The following is an 18,767-nucleotide window of genomic DNA, read 5'->3' as shown; positions in this document are numbered from 1 at the left end:
AAAACTGCTGCTGCATTTGACTGGATTACAAAATAAGCAGCAGTGTTACCCTAGATGTCAGAAAGAAATTTTAAAGTTCTGGAAGAGAAAAGGCATTCCTTCAGGGGTTGGTCTAGAAACTCAGTCTGCAATCTGTCTAGCATATACAACAGAAAGAATCCATGCTTTGCAATTACAGGGAAATGATAGGGAAAGGCCCAAATTTTGACTCCATCCCACACTGCTACCACCTTGATCATGGCATGGAAACTGTCATCTTCAATTTCTTCTCTGTAAATGAAAACCAAACAACTTTACAGTGGTTAATTCTGAAGCCAAAGTGAAATAATGTAAATAAAATGCTTTCCTACACTGAACATACAGGAAAATTCCAACAACATCATTTAGCATCCTCCTTCCATAACATTACCGTGGCCCTATATGGAGCATCAAGCTCAACAGAGTGAAAACAAAACAAAAAATAAAAACTATGACAAACCCAAGTCTGTGTGGAAATCTCAAAATATCTCCAAAAAATAAACTAAATTATTTTAAAGACAAGAGAACACCGCAAAAACCTTCAGTTTTGCAAAATTTCTGCTCTGATCAAAATGAGACAATTGCAAACCAGAAGCCCCTGAATATGACCATTCATATAGGGAGTGTAATTAGCAATATGGCTGAATATTTACAATGAGAATATTGGAGCTCAGAAAATGAGGATATCAGATGTTGCATGGCTCCTTTATAATATCCTGGGGGCACTTTGAACTTCTGAGGGTTACAAAGCTGAAATACCAACGAAGTAGAGTAGCAATTGAATGACCAGTACGATCTAGTGGCGGGGGTGAACTGTTCCAAACTCCAACTTCCCTCTTGGTTTTGCTTCTATATTGATGACATGAAAATATATCTCAGATGTGACTACTTCTCATTACTTAAATACCTATTACCCAATTCCATGCCACTACCATCTCTCCTGGACCTGAGTCACCACCTACTCACAGGTTTGTCTGCTTTAAAGATATTCCATTCCCCACAAAGCAGCAAAAGAGGTGCTTTTACATTGGACACAGCTCCTGACATTCCCTTACTCAAAATATGAGCATTTTACATCGCATAAGAATGCTTTACCACAGTGTATACAAACTTACTTAATCCAGCTATTTTCTTTGTCCCTTACCTTACCTATAGTCCTAGCTGCCTCCCTCTCTTTTTGCTAACCATACTGGTCTTCCTAACATTGCTCACAAAGATCTTGCCTTAAGTTTCTAGTTTCTAGGCTGCACAGAAGACCAATGTTCAAGGTCTCTCCTTCACTAATAAATGAGTCTCTTGGGTCAAATATCTGCTTTTCAGAGAGCCCTTCCTAGCAACATAATTAAAACTAGTAAATGGTCCTTATCTAACCTCCATCAGATTCCATTCACTTGGGCAGCTATAGTTTTCTCCAAAACATCTATGGATTACATGCTATTCATGTCATATATTTAGATTCTCGTTTTTCATTATCTGTCTTCCCTACTGGATTATAAGGGGCATGAGGATAAGACTTTGTGATTCTTATACAACCAAACCTTCAAGTATGCATTAGGTAGAACACTATAGCAGTAATAATCACCTCTCCATTTTGTGGTTTTATGTAGTTTTGTTTCTGGGCTTCCTTCTCTGGGAATAAAAAATCAAACAAACCTGATATTGGATCACCTAACAGTAAGAACTTGGTTCTGGACCTACATATATCCTTTAGTAATGGTCAGGCTTCTTTCTAACTCTATGAACTTACATGAATTAAACTTACTGACTTTCAGATGTCTTATAAGCAAGTTGAGAAAATGATTACCTCAAATAGTTGTATCAAACATAAAATTAACTTAATTTTAAAAGATCCAGCTCCATCTAGGTTTATGATATCTATTCATTAAAACCCCATCACTTTTTCCATGACCTTTTACATTCACACTGAAATTTTTCTACTTATACTTCCAGCTGGGTTCTGCCCTTCCTATGTCCAGAGACTCTCTCCTGACCTGAGGACACCTAGATCCTGCTTCAATTTCTGTAACAACTCCCTTTTCCACTTTTGATTCTTCTGGGAAAACCTAGTGGATTATCTTAGTTCCTTTTCCAGAACTGTGTATTTCTACATCTGTTTTAAACATGGTGGATAACAAGTCTGCAAATGATGACTTTATTTAGCTAATTTCTTATCATCTCAGTCATTTCCTGTTTCAGATAAATGGGCAAAAATATAACATGTTCAATTTCTTTATCTCAGCAGCTTGCAATGTCATTTGCAACAATTAAACTTGTATAAAAGTAAATCCTCCAAGTAAATTTGAAATTAGAGCTTAAACAAATGATTCTTTTAAACTTAATATGCAACCATTTTAATTTAATTTTTAGTAAGTATTCTAAGTATAATTTTTATGTTTTGGCTAACAAAATGAATATATACAAAAGGAAAATTGATGGAGGTTGGGGAGATAGCTCAGTCCGTACAGTGCTTGCCTTGTAAGCACAAGGCCCTGGGTTTGATCCCCAGCTCCCCCCAAAAAAAGGAAAAATTGAGATGAATTACTGTTTTCTATCTTTCTGCAATTCTTCAAAAATGTCATTTCTTCACAAATTCAGAATTTCTGGAAACATACCTTTGTTCTGTAGTGTCTAGAGATGGGGTTAAGCTCTAAAATGAGTCTTGTGTTTGGAAAAGCTAACCAATCTATGTGATCAATCTGCATTTGATGCTGACTTGCAGGAGATATCACAGAGGCAGGGTAGGTGGGTACTTTGCCAGTTGCAGAGTGTTTAGGAACATAGATAGTAGCTACAGGGCTTAATTTAGACATTAATTATTTTATGTTCATTTACACATTATGAAGACACACTGCTTATTGAGTGCATTTTTTTCCTGAGTTTTTGTGAGTGATACAGTTTCTAGAAATTAAGAACTAGGTGCTAAATATACATTTTTTGAGCATTTCCCTTAAGAGCTATCATGGTGCAATGTAGCACAACATTAATATAGATGAGTGTATATAATGCATACTTAAAACTTGAGGTATTTGAATGATAGCTGATAATTGTAATAAAAAATAACTGTAGTACATGCAATACATGTTAAGTGCAAACAGCTTTCTCATATGAAAGTGTTACAAGTGTCAACATAATGGAGAAGAGAATGATACAAAATAATGCAGAGGGGCTGAAAAACTTAGTGTGGTTTGGGAAAGTTTTTTGAGACATGAAGTTTAATCTGAGACCCATAAGATACTTTTTTTTTTTCCCCAGTCAGAAAGAAACAAGACTGAGTCAACATATTGAAGTGAGAAAAGAATTGACTAACATGAGAGAGTTAAAGGCCAAGGTAGTCAAAATATACATGGAAGAGATAGTAGAATGAAATGAATTTGAAAGGTATACAGATGTCAATCTGTGCATAATCTAATACAGCATGGTAAGAAACTTATATTTGCAATGCTATATGGTAACATTCAACTGGAAGATAAAGCATGATGGTGCGATTGTTCAAGGGAAAAGATATAAGATATAATTCCAGTAGTTTGAATTAAAATAGTGTCAGTATAGAAAAATGAATGGGCATGGGATATATTTTGTAGGCACAGGAAGATGCTAATGATTGAATAGCTGGTGGATAGTTTAAACAAGTACTGAAAGAGCAAAAAACTCAAAAGAAGGTAACATTTGTTGGATAAAATCAAGAGTTTCTCATGGAAAATTTTGTTTGATCTATGAGGCATTCATTTGGAAATGTCAAGTGGTCCAGCAATGATATGATTCTAAAGGTCAAAGGACAACTGCACAGAAAAAAATGTGAGATATATTACCATCAGCAGAAAACACAAGAAATTCTGCCCATTCCTTGTGGGTTTCTTCCAAAGCAAAGAGTGAAATGCATAAAGTATTATGTGTTTAATGAGGAAAAATCAGGAGGAATCATGAGTACCACTCCTTAAGATAATCACAATGCATTCGCCTGTGGTATTATGGTCTAAGAAAGTTAGAAATCTACACAAATAGTTCAATGTTCTTAAATAAAACTTGAAGTTCTGGAATGGAGTTACTAATAGCAAATCCAAAGAAGGCAGAAAAACTCTGGTAGATATCACTGCTTATTAGCTGCTTTGGATTTAAAAGAATTTGAAGGCACATTTAATGCTAAATTTATAATACACCCTCAGTCAATCTTTTACCACTGAAATTTGTAACCAAATACAATCACAACAATAAAACTTAAAGCAGATAACTCAATTTTCCTCATTATTGATGGAGAAACATTATTTCCTGAATTAATATTTTCTATAATAGGGAAAATAAACTTTTAGCCTTTTGAAGCACAGGTACATTTTAGATGATTGGTTTCTCCAAAGATAAGTTTTTCCTTGTTATAATTTGGATATTTAAGAATTGCTAAAATTGAAAGGTAAATCTCCTAAAATTAGGATTCAGTAGTAGATTTTAAATTACTGTTACAAAGAAGGCTTTCTTTTTTCCATATTTTTATTGGAGCATTATAGTTGTATATAATGGTGGATTCTTTAGTAACATATCCATCCATGCACACAATATAATATGATTCCACAGTATATTTCCTTTCCCTTCCCAATTCCTTCCACCTGGCCCTTTTCCTCTACTCCACTATTATCCCTTCAATTTTCATGAGATTCATTCCCTTTCTTCTTCTTTTTCCTCTCTAGATTCCACATATGAGAGAAAACATAAGACTCTTGACTTTTAAATCTGGCTCATTTCATTTAACATAATATTCTCAAATTATAGCCATTCCTGCAAATTACATAATTTCATTCTTCTTTATGTCTTCATAAAACTCCAGAGTGTGTATATAACACATTTTCTTTATCCATTCATCCATTTATGAACACCTAGGCTGCTCCGATAGTTTGGCTACTATGAATTGTTCTGCTGTAAACATAGGTATGTATGTATCACTATGGTATAATGACTTTAATTCACAAAGAAAGTTTTCTGGAAACACAGCCTATTGGTACTGTTTGCCATTAAAGAATGACATGAAAGTATTTCCTATGGATGGGTGGAAATTAAACCCATGTCCAGACAAAATAAAGCAAATAGGATATATAAGTATACTCTATGAAAATATTAGGTGTTTAATGATTTTTTTTTGCCTTTTGAGCTTTAATTTTGAAAACATAAAATCCATTGTTAAGTGCAATGACTTCTTGGTAAATTCAGTTTTTAAATCATCATTGTAATTCAGTTTTATAGCATTTCATTATCCAAAGATGTTCCCTTATCACTATCAGAAGTCAATACATGCTCCACATCAACTTCCAGGCAACCACTTATCTCCTTGTTATCTCTATAGTTCAGTCTCTAAGAGAAATTTTATTTAAATAAACTTATACAACATATAGTATTTTACGTCTGACTTCTTTCACTTAGAATAATTAATTCATCATTTATATTCAACTAGCTGTTGTGTTTTAGTGATGGCATTGCTTTGTGATGCTGAGAAATATTCCATTGTATATGTACAATGTCCTATTATATATTACATTGGACATATCACTTGTATTTATTTATTCATCTAGTAGTTGATGGATGCTTGAATTGTTTTATTGTTTGACTGTTATGAGTAATGTTTCCATGAACATTTGTGTATAAGTACAGATAGAATCACATGTTTTCATTTTCTTGGACAAATATTTAGGGGTAGAATTGCTGATAATATGTATATATAATATACATATATGTATAATACATACACATATATATGAAATCTTTTATTCTAAATTGTTTTTGTGATCACTTTTTTTTAATTCTAAATTGCTTTTGTGGTTCCTTGTTTTATAAAGTAATTTGTCAGGGTGGTACATGCCTGTAATACCAGCTACTCTGGAGGCTGAAATAGGAAGATCCAAAGTTTAAAAACAGCCTGGATAACTTAGCAAGACCTTGTATCAAAATAAAAAATAAAAGGGGCTGGGGATGTAGCTCAGTGGTAGAGCAACCCTGGGTGCCATCCCCAGTATCATAATGTAGAAATAAATAAAGTGACTAAATGGCCGAGACTTGAACTGTACACACTGTGTCCCCCACAGTGTGTGGTCCTTGCTATGTATTTTTTGAGTTTAAATTCTCTCTTTTTTTAATTTTTAAGCCTCATTTCTTAGGGAGTGGTCCTGTATCTCCAAAGTTTCATGATCAGTGATTTGAGTAGATGTCATGCCCCGTAATCTTTTAACTTTCTCTCTGCTGACCAATCTGTAGTCAAGTATCAGGCTACTCTAAAATCTTTTCATATTTGCTTTCCACTTGGTTCTCTCATGTGCAAGAATTCTCAGAGAGCCAGTGCTGCATTAAAGGTTCATTTGATCATTCTAAGTCTCTGTTATTTCCAGAATCTCTGATAAATTTCTGGCTGGTCCGATATTCACCCCAACCAATATCAATCTATGGGTTTCAAAACTATCATTTTGTTTCTTTTGTTTTCTTCTACATTCACCACATTTAGCTGTGAAGTCTTGAGTTTTCAAACTGTACACACGAGTGAGTCCACACTGTCTGGTAACATATCTACTGTTTTTTGCAGCCAACCCCCCTGATGAAAAATTTTCACTTTTCTCAAATGAAGGGTGAGAGTGGGTAAGGAATGGAGAAACCCAGTCAAAAGGCTGAAAACTCCCACTTTCTCACTCAAAGCTGTAGTTACTTTTCAAAGAATTGATGTCTCTCAATTTCTCACCTGCATTTAATTTTTTTCCAGGATTCTATCTAGTGTTATATTGGGGGACAGGGACACAAATATGTGCACACAGAATATTGCCACCTATTCATTTTGTATAGCTGGACATTCTATTTCAGAATTCAATATTTTTAAGATTCAAATAAGATTCTTACATAGAAAACTTAATCTATTTCCCTTCAAAGTGGGAAATTCTGTATTAGCATGTTTTTGAAATCTCATTCCAAGTGAGTTAAAATCTCCCAGGGGGAAAACGCTGTTATGTTTTGATCAATTTAGCAAAAATCTAAAAAGATTTGTCATGTTTACATCATATTTCTAGTTGGTCTTTCTAGTGATGCTATTAAAAGCAGACACTAAATAATTATATATCTTGACAGTTTTCTAGAGTTGTATAACATTATTTATTCTCTCAGACAATAGGATTTGAATGGAATAAATTTACTTTTATGAAAAGGTCATAATTTGACAACTTCAAGTTACATTTAAAAATTATTAATTTTAACTCTATTAATTATATATTTATGACCAGGTTCACGCTATCTAGCTATTAAAAAAATGGATAATCAACTTAGCAAAGAGCATTTTTAGGCAGAAAGGAAATATTTAACTCCAGAAAAGAATAAATTACTTGAGATCCACGAACACCTTAGAAATATCAAATTGCATGTATTTCATATGTTGATAATAAATAAACTTTAATGATTTGTTAAAGCTGATCCTGAAGCATCTTTATGACCCACACTTTGTGGCTTTAATATAGTATAAGTTAGAGGTAAAGAATGGGATCTGCTTTATTATAGACTGTTGCTATAGTAGAAGAAGAAGAGGGTAGAGGAGAAAAGTTTTAGGAGCTTCTTTGTGAGTATAAGCAAAATGTCTGTAAAAAAGAAAATCAGGGTGTTGTCAAAGCACTATGTCATCTCCTAGAAATTTGTGTTTAAAATTAATTACCTGGCCCTCAAAGCCATGTTTGATAAGTGTTTACTTTGGTCCTGGAACATCTATGCATGCATTTCATAATTCATTTCAATTAAATACCTAGCATTGCAAACCTCTAGAAAAGTATTGAATAATTACTCTATGAGAGAATAAAATTACCTAGACTTTTGTTTTCATCTTCAAAATGGTCATTATAGTTGGCATAATGGTACACACCTGTCATACCAGTGACTTGGGAGGCTGAGGCAGAAAGATCAGAAGTTTAAGATCAACCTGGACAATTTGGTCAGACCCTGTCTCAAACAATATTTTTAAAAGGACTAGGGATGTAGCTTAGTGGTAAAGTGCCCCTGAGTTTAATCCACAGTACCACAAAAATAAAACAAAACAACAACCAAAAAGTGGGCATTATATTAGTTCTGACTCTTTAGTGCAGTTACTGTCAAAATGTTAGTGTTGGAAGTAATAAATTTAATATTTATCATATACTCACTTTTGAATAAACCCTAAACTGAATGATTTATATGATTTCTCATTAAATTAATAACATTTAATGGAACATGTTATCATATCTTTTATATTCTAAAAGATTATGTATTTACCTTGGACACAGGTCCAGTATATACAAAAGCTAATATTTCTAATCCATTTGCTAGACTCCACATTTTGTAAAATGCTGCCACGCTAAAAAATTTCACAACAAATCACCTAGAAAATTCAAGCACTATATTAATATAATTTAGTACTATTTGAAAAGAATGATAGCATTTTTTAAAAGCCCACAAATATTTTCCAAAAAATGAGTTATGCCATAAAACTCTTATTTACACTAGCTTGAGAGAATGATATTTGAATGAAGTATTCATGTATGTCAGTATTTATGAAATGCAAAATGGGCGATATTATTAAGCTAATTCAAAAATGCCTTAGTAATTACACCCAGTGCAAAAAAAAGACATCGATTTCACCTTGGGATAAATTTCCAGGGGAACACCACAAAGTGGTAAACTTGTCCTCATTTGGGTACTATTTGTATTCTGTACATTAGATGAAATTAAAAGGATAGTTACATTTTCAGGAGACAACAAAGTAGATAGAGTACAAAATAATATAATGAAAAAAATCAAGATTCAAGAAACTAAATTCATAAGCTGATATGAAGTTAAATATTTACTTATTCTTTCAACTTCAAGAAAAACTATCAGAAGTTTCAGAAAAAAAAATACTTGACATGAAATAATGTGACTACTACATGTGACTCCATGTTTGCTAATAAGCTAGAGAGATAAGGTGGTTGCTTAAAATAGATGATTTATAGTATTTGAAATTTAAGTGAAAATACAATATCCCTACAACTGCCATGAGGCAAATCAACAATATTCTGTGCTATACAAATCGAACCTGGTGCATTACTTACAATTAAACATCACTTAAATATGTTCATAAATGAGAATGAATTAAGAGGAAGAAGAGAGAAGCATGGTGGCACAGGCCTGTAATCCCAGCAACTCAGGAGGCTGAGGCAGGTGGATTGTGATGTCAAAGCCAGCTTCAGCAAAAACAAGGTGCTTAACAGTTCAGTGAGACCTTGTCTCTAAATAAAATACAAAATAGGGATAGGAATGTGGCTCAGTGGTTGAGTGCCCTTGAGTTCAATCCCCACAACAAAAAAAAAAAAAAAAAAAAAAAAAAAAAAGAAAAGAAAAGGAAGAAGAAATTAGAGGTAAAGTTTAGTAAGGGACCTGAAAACATCTCAAGTAGGAGCTAAATGTGAAAACTTTAATATACCTTGGAAAGGAGTGAATACAAGAGAAGACATGAAAGTTACTTTTCAAATATCTGGAAAATTCTCTTATAAAATAGAGATTAGTCTTGCACTATTTGACTCCCACAAACAGAACTAGTACTATAAGTGCAAATATGAGATTTTGAATTAATATAATAATAAGAGGTAAACTAGAGCAGCCCAAGAATGAATGTGTATTAAAGGTACATAAATTCATTGACAGTTTTTGAAAGAATGTAGGCAGAAGATAGGTGGGAATGTGAATTGCCAAGATTTTTTATTATTGGATTTTAAAATATAATAAATAATAATAATCACAATGAAACCAGAGGTATTATTGAAATTTTAAAATATTATAGTTGAATATAATTATACTCAACTTGATTTAGATCAAGTTTGGCTTCCTTCTTTGAAATCCATACAAGACATTTCTATAAATATATAATCAGAGATATATGAACAACACGCCCAAATCTCTCCTACATAATGTAACCCCTCTCCTATATCTTGCATTCAACTCTTGATATCACTTCACTACTTTCCTGTTCTCCTGAGCCAAGTTTCTTGAAAATGGTTTAATCTCACTGACTCTAGATATCTTCAATTTACTTCTTAACTCCCTGGATTCTTGATCTGTCTTCCTCACCACACCAAAACTCAAACACAGATCACCATAACTCCTGTATGAATGAATTTCACCTTTCTTCTTATTGGACCAATCTGTTTACTTTGGAACCACCAACCCTAATTACCTAAAATTCCTTACCCCACTGGAATCTCTAAGACCAAATTTCCTCTGCCATAGGAAATTTGTTGGATGAACTCAGGACCCAAATCCTTTCAGATAGTGAGTACTTTTTCTGATTATTTTTATGCTCTCTGTCTAATCATTCTTCCCTTTTCTTGGGATCATCTACTCCTATATTTCTGTTTCCATTATCTATTTTCCAGTATTCTCTCTTAATAATCACGTTAAGATATTACTTATTTTCCTATTTTCAAATACCTCCTATGTAATATTAACTTCCCAAACTATACTCCTTATATTTGCTGCTCCATTGAGCTTCTTTAACCTTTATTTTAAAAATGTATTTTAGCTGATAGATAAAAACATAAAAATCGTACATATTTAGGAGGTGCCATGTGATATTGTAACACATTTATACATGGCATAATATTTAAATCTGAGTAAAACTATCTATCTCCTCAAATATTTATACATTTTCTTATGGTGAAAACATTCAAAATCCTCTTGTCTAATTCTCTGAAACACACAATACATTATTGTTACCTGTAGTAACCATATTATGCAGTAGCACAGCAGACTTCTTACTCCAAAGCATAACTTAATACTTAGTGATCAACCTTTCCCCATCTCTGCCCAACCCCCTCCACTTTCCCTAGCCTGTGGTAACCACTGTTCTACTTTTACTTTCTATTTGAGATAACCTTTCCTAGACTTCACATGTGAGTGATATCATGCAGTACTTGCCTTTATGTGCATGACTTACTTCATTTAACAGAATATTCTCCAATTCCATCTATATTGTCACAAACGACAGGATTTTATCTTTATGGCTAAATATTATTCCATTGTGTAAATGTACCACTTTTTTTTAATCCATGCATCAATTAACAGACACATTTTTTTTTTCATTTCTTGGTTAGTTTCTTATATGTATCAACTCACTACTCACATGACCCCTTGGATATTTGCAGGTACTAAATCTCAGATAGTCCAAAGTTGAATACTTCTCTCTCTCTTCTTCAGTTCTATTCATTTTTTATCTTCATCAGAACACATCATCAGCATAGCCACCTAATCCATAAAACTGTTATCCGGAATTCCTCTCTTTTCCCCACATCCAAAAAATGACTGAAATTTGCTCAATATTAGCACAATTCTAGTTAGTCTTCATATAGGAATTATGACTCTATAAATGTTTTCATGTTTCTTACTCTTATTCTGACCTGCCTAAGAATATATCCTTCATCTTTCTGCACTTATATGTCATGCCACAGATTCAAGGATTTTAATAGTCTGCTCTCATGTGGAAACAAATATCGGGAGTAGAACCAGCAAAGTCAAATTTCTACTTGTAAAAGATAAAGGATTAGGGTTATGACTCAGTGGAAGAGCACTTGCCTAGCTTGTGTGAGGCACTGAGTTCAATCCTCAGCACTACATATAAATAAAATAAAGGTCCACTGACAACTAAAAAAAATTTTTTAAATAATAATAAAAAATAAATTGTAGCCAGGTGAACATGCACATATAAACTTTGTGGAAAGTGTAACCACAATGGCACAATAGAGAATGAGAGCCTGAGCAGAAGCCTTCTCATATCCAAGAGATTACTGCCATGAAAAAGTTAGTGCTGACAGAAAAGCCTTGTCATGAGATGCCAAATGTCTGACATTTTAAAGAAATATCCAATTTTTAATATTGATTCAATATGACCACAAAAAGACACCATCTGTAGATTTTGCATTTTTGACAATATACAGAATTTCATTCCTGTTCAATCTCCTTATTTCATTACATAATGCCTTCCACATCTTAACTTCTATCAATTTCAACCCTGCCTTCTAACTCAGGATCTTGCAATAAACAACTTCTTTCATTTCTTTACCTGTACTATGCTTGTTCCTGCTTTTGCAAATCTTTTCACGTTGTGCCCACTGCCTAGAGACCCTCACCAATGTTCTACTCTTGGTTGACTCAAAAAACTCTATCAAAAAGAATTATTTTTATAATAAAGAAGAATTTTTATAATAAATAAAGCTTCTCAAAGTGATCAAATTGGAACATATCCTCAACTCTGTTTCCCACGTCATGTTGTTCTAATATAGGACACATATGTGATGGCAAATGAATGTGTTTGAGCACAACATAGTTGCACTTAGTTCACAAGATGATGACTTCCTTGAAGGATCTGTTGGTCACGTTGCATCCGCATCACCTTAAATGATAATAATAATAAAGTGTAGGGACACGATAAATGTTGTCAAACTCTAGTTGACTCTCAGATGCTTTTACCTGCCCAAACACAATCTTTTTTTTTTTTTTTTTTTTTTTTGGTTAGTACTATAGAAAATGCTAAACCCAGAATTGAAAGATATGAAAGAAAGAAAGAAAGAAAGAAAGAAAGAAAGAAAGAAAGAAAGAAAGAAAGAAAGAAAGAAAGAAAGAAAAAAAGAAAGAGAGAAAGAAAGAAAGACTGGGGTTATAGCTCAGTGGTACAGTACTTTTCTAGCATGTCTGGAGACCTGGATTCAATCCCCAGTATGGCCAAAATATAAGTAAATAAATGAAAAAGAAGAGTATGCTTACTTTAAACTTCCATAAGGATTAGAAGATCATGTGTGCAGAGGTAGTTTCAAAAACTGCCATCCACTTGCCATCTCTGAGCAGCAAAAAACTAAAATCTATTCACCATTTCCTCCCTTACTATATCTTTTTCCCCCATGTTTTCTCACATGAAATAATTTTTCCTTGTTTCTCTGAAGAATAAACTGCTTCTCCATATTCAAATATCTCCCTGAGTTTCTGTTCTTGGGATGTCCTCTCTTTGAATCATACCCACATCCTCCCATATACTGTCCATGTAGGCTTCCATTGAACTTCTCAAGGCATGAGCTTCACACATCAAATTTAGCTTGTGTGATAATGGGACAACTGAACCTCATCGTTTAGTAATAGCACATAGCATATCCCTAACCCAGGGTGATTGATAAAAATTCTTATCATTTGCTTAAACTTTGAAGAAAGAAGAAGACATATATATATATATATTGTGTGTTTATGAAGTCCAAGCATGTTTGACACTTATTGTATGTTTTTGTTGTTTTAATTTCTTCATGTATTGGACAACTATTAGAATTGATTCCTGACTTTCCCTAGCCAGTTTTATTTTTACTACATTATTACTATTATTATTATTGCTAATGTACATTATTACTATTATTATTATTGCTAAATTGTAAACCAATGGGTGTACTGAATACCTTATCTACTGTACCAATATTCATTTTAAAGTTGTTTGGGTAAGCCAGTTAAATAACAGAAAAAGGAGACCAAGATAACTTAGGCAATATTTACTATTTTCAAGGTATTCTTCTCTATCTAGTTACTTAATTTCCTATCAGCACTAAACAATGGGCATTAACTTGTTTTACACATAAATAAAGAGATGCTCAGAATCATTAGTTAATTCACCCAAGGATATACTGGTAGCAACTAGTTGAGATTCTAAAACCATTGCTGTTACCCACTTTCCTTCTACACTCAGCTATGAGGTATAGACCAAGATAAAGGAGAAAAATAACCAAAATGGAGTCAGAAGAATGATTTGCTCTGAAGACAACTTGTATGACATGATCTTAAGTATACTTTAAGATAACAGTGCCTCTTTCTCCTTAGTTTCGCATATAAACATACACATATAAGCAAGTAATTATTCCAAAAGGATAACTGTTATAGCAGGAAATAGATATTAATGAAACACCCTAGAAACTCTGAAGGGTGAGTAGAATCAATATTGGAGGTAACAAATTGCATCCCATTTCCAAACTCTGGAATTGATAGAGTGCTTCTAATGCAGGCAATGCCTTACTATTAGCACTGAGACAGCTTTCTTTCTTGGAACATGACACACGGTATCCTAATTATTTGTCTACAAAGTGACTCTTGTCCTTTAGATTATGAGAAGACCAAGAGTACAGATATTCTCCAGATCTGTATCTTCAGGATTGGTCAAGTGCTTATTACACAGCATGAATAAATACATACAGGAAGAGATTTGTTCATTTAGTTTCATTACCAGCCTTCTCTATTTTGAAAGTCACAAAGAAACTGAAGTATCCTAATTAACAAGAACTCAGAATTTAATGGCTATTGGTCCAAGTAAATTTTAAAACAGAAGTATGAAACAGATAAGGATTAATCTCCTTGGTATGATGGAGATAAGAGAGAAGAGGTATGAGAGTACACCTAATAATAAAATGATATTAGACTGTTTTAAAAGGATTAGCGTCTACTCTCACTATCTAAAATACTACTTATTCTTCAATCAAAAAAGAGGACAAGCTGGGCACAGTGGCACATGCCTATAATCCCAGTGGCTTGGAAGGCTAAGGTAGGAGGATCAAGAGTTCAAAGCCAGCCTCAGCAAAAGTGAGGGACTAAGAAACTCAGTGAGACCCTGCCTCTAAATAAAATACAAAATAGAGCTAGGGATGTGGCTCATTGGTTGAGTGTCCCTGAGTTTGATCCCCTGTAACCCCCCCACAAAAAGAGGACAAGCTCTTACTGTTGTTCCTAATATTTCTTGGTGTCACTGCTGGTAATCCAGATTGACTATATCTAGTTATTAACAGAAATGAGAAAATAAAATGGTAAATATAAGGTGGAGAAGAAATAAGCCTTTCAAAGAACAAAAGGGCAATAGTCATGAGTATGTCTCTAAAATTTGTTGAGAGTTTTCTAGAGTTTAATAAGTCAGTGACAGGAGCCTTGAGCAAAAGTATGTAAGTTCTCAGGAAGAAATAAACTTTGTATAAGAATATTGGGGGGGCTGGGGAGATAGCTCAGTTGGTAGAGTGCTCGCCTTGCAAGCACAAGGCCCTGGGTTCGATCCCCAGCATCGCCAAAAAAAAAAAAAAAAAGAATATTGGGAAGCAGGTAACAGATGAGAACGGGAAACAGAAAGGACCCATTAGCAAGCTATTGTAAATGGGAAGATAGGTAGGAAAAAAAGAGAGCTTCGACATATTTACAGTGATAATAAAAAGATGAAAATGCTCTAGTTCCTTGAGAAACACCTATGGGACAGACTGTCAGGATCAAATGAGTACAGAATAAGATGTGAATTCATTTCCGAATGAGGAAAAGGTGAAAGTCCTTGTAATCATGATGCAGAAACACACCACATGCTATCATCATGCCATTTAGCATCAGCAATATAATTCATGATGCCATTGGTCAGTGAATTCTCCAATTGTAGATATTCATCCTGACGGTTGTCATAAGACAATTTCTGCCTTGGTGTGTGTTTCCAAATAAACCAACCTGGAGAAAAGCATTCAACTCTAATTAGCCAGTTCAGATTATTCTAGGAAAGAGAAGAAGGAGAGTGGAGAAATGAGACAGAAAAGGGAAGACAACGATAAGCTGTGTGTATCGATCAAGGTTAATCACAGTAGAAAAAAATTCAGACCTCTGTAACACATTCATCTCAGAGTTATCCCATCAGAAAGAAGATGGAGCTGGAGTATTTAGACCCCAACTACCATTAGGAAAGGAAATCAGGGGGGAAAAGGAATCACCAAATCCAGACACTGCCAGTCTGCCAAGTTGGCTAAATAGCTCCAATGGCTGAAAAAATAATTTGGGGAGGGGAACAATGCAGGTGCTAGAAGTTGGAGAAAACTCTCTGAACACTAATGGAAAGAATATCAATGACTCTAGTGTGCTGTGTCTTCCTCGTTACCTCCCTACTCAGGCAAAGCATTTCCTTTCAGTAACTTTAGTTTGTGGATTTTCCCACTCAAAGTTTGATATTCTAATCTCTGTAGCATTCATCTTAAATATTAGTGTTGCTACGTATCATCCACCTTAATTTCATCAGCAGCAAAATTAACATCCTGCTCACTGATTTCTTACAGTTTTGTAGAAAATACACTTTTATTCTTAATTGTGCTCTTCTATAAACTCTTTCATGTAATCTAGTATGAATGTTGATTACATGATGTCTCATGGGAAGGAAAAGTATATATGAAGAAACATACATTATAATTACAACACTTCATTAGCAATTTAAATGTGAAGGAATATGAAATGAAGGAACTCATTACTGAGAAAAAGAATTTAGGAACACTAGAACTGTATATATGAATATATTAGTCAGATATTGTTTCTGCCTTGAGTTCACAGTTAAAATAGATATAAAATACATCAAGAAATAATTAATAATCTTAATGTTTCTTAACCCCTAAAATAATTTTTAAAGTAATTTAAATTTTCTTGTGAATAAAATGCCCAAACCAGATCACTTTATTCCTGTGTTCTAACAATTAGAGAACAGGTAAATTCAAGGTTTACAAAATTTTCCATAAAAGAGAAAAGGAAGAAAACTGTCCAATATATTTTAAAATGCTGCTATCCTAAATCTTAAGAGCAGAAGCAGATGGAGAAAGATAAGGAAAAAATAGCACAATATAGATGCAAAATGTACACTTATTCTACATGCAAAATTCTAAACAAGATAACAGCAATCAAAATATACCATAAAATCATCCCAATAGATATCTGATAACACTATATATATTACAGCATTTAAGCATCATTCTTAGCAAATAGCTACAGGAAGGAATGCTTTAATTTCATAAAAACAAATGGTTGCTATTATATTTAATGGCAGTACGTTAATGTATTTTCTTTAAGAATAAAAATAAAGATAAAAATCATCTCACTACTATGATGAACACCCTGGTGGGAGAAGATAAAGCAAGAAAATAAAAGATAAAGGATTGTAAATACTTAAAATAATAACAGTATTTGCAAAGAAAATCACCATTATAGAAAATTAAAAAGAATCTGTATTTTATTATTAGAATTCATGACTTATCGGGTTTTCTTCTCCCAAATATTCTAAATCAACTGTATTACTATACATTAGCATTAATATAAAGAGACCCTGTGCCTAATAGAAGTAAAAGTAGGCCCAAATCTTTGCCATGCAGCTTAGGATCTGACTTCCTTAACGAGACTTCCAAAGTGCAAAAAGTAAAATCAAGAATCAATAAATTTAAACTCTCAATGAATTTAAACTAAAAAAGCTTCTTCTCAGCAAACAATGACGTGAAGAGAGAGCCTACAGAATGAGAGAAAATCTTTATCCCATGTATCTCAGATAGAGCATTAATCTCCAGGATATATAAAGAACTCAAAAAACTTAACACCAAACAAAAAATAATAATCAATGAATGGTCTAAGGAACTGAACAGACACTTCACAGAAGAAATACAATCAATCAACAAATATAAGAAAAAATGTTCAACATCTTAGCAATTAGAAAAATGCAAATCAAAACTAAGATTTCATCTCACACTAATTAGAATGTCAATTATCAAGAATATAAACAACAATAACTGTTGGCAAGGTTGTGGGGGAAAAGGTACACTCATGCCTTGCTGGTGGGACTGCTATCTTGGTGCAACCATTATGGAAAGCAGTAGATACGGTAGCTAAAATAATGATATTTAGTAACATGTGGTAGATGAAGATTCCATATTACAAAACGAAATATGGAAATCTAACACCTTAATTCCAGAATATTCAAAGATTAAACAATATTTATAAACTTTTGGAAAACAACATAGGACACTCTACAACCTTTAGATAAGAAAGAATTTTTATCTAACACAAAAAGTGTACAACACAAAGGAAAATATCTATAAAAATTATTTAAAATTAAGAATTTATCTTTATAAAAGGATACTATAAATAAATTAAAAGCATAACCCTCACACTGAGATAAATTATTTGTAACTCATTAATGGATAATGCCGTAGCACCCATAACATTAAGACTATAAAGAAAGCAAAAGAAAAAGACAACCAAGAAGAAAGCTGAGGGAAAAACATAAATAATTCAATGTGAACACAAATACACAAACAGCATCAAAGGATGCTTAATAACATTAGCAGTTGAGGAAATGTGAACTAAAATGACATATATTTTCACGTACCAGAGTGGCATAAATTTGGCTGTATGGATTGCTGGTGTTGGTGTGTAGGAATTAGAACATTTATGTGGTACTGATGGCAATGTAAATTGGTTATGATACCACATGAACAAACAACTGTTAATTTCTTAGTTAAGCTGAAGATGCATTTGCCCTCTGACCAATTATTCCACATTTGGAGATATATATATATACACACACACACACACTAGGGACACTATTAAGCATGAATATTGGGCATGTGTATGAATAAACCCTTGTATACATACACTGAAAGTATTCACAGAATCTTCATAACCGGTCACTTTAGAAATACCAAAATTTCTATCAACAAAATACTGCATAAATAAAATGAGGCATATTTATAAATTCAAATACTTATGACATGGAAATGAATCAACTTGAATAAAAGTCATTAACATGGATGAATCTCAAAACATGTTATTTAAAAAAAAAGAAAGTTACAAAAGAATATATGCAACATGATTCCAGTAATGTATGTTTAAAACCCGAAGAGGTAAATAATATATTATTAGGGCATGTTGGATTAAACAATGAGGAAAAC

This window comes from Sciurus vulgaris, assembly GCF_902686455.1.
Source record: "Sciurus vulgaris genome assembly, chromosome: 15".
NCBI classification, from domain to species: domain Eukaryota; kingdom Metazoa; phylum Chordata; class Mammalia; order Rodentia; family Sciuridae; genus Sciurus; species Sciurus vulgaris.
The sequence above is the reverse complement of the archived record's forward strand: the minus strand, read 5'-3'. Positions refer to the sequence as shown.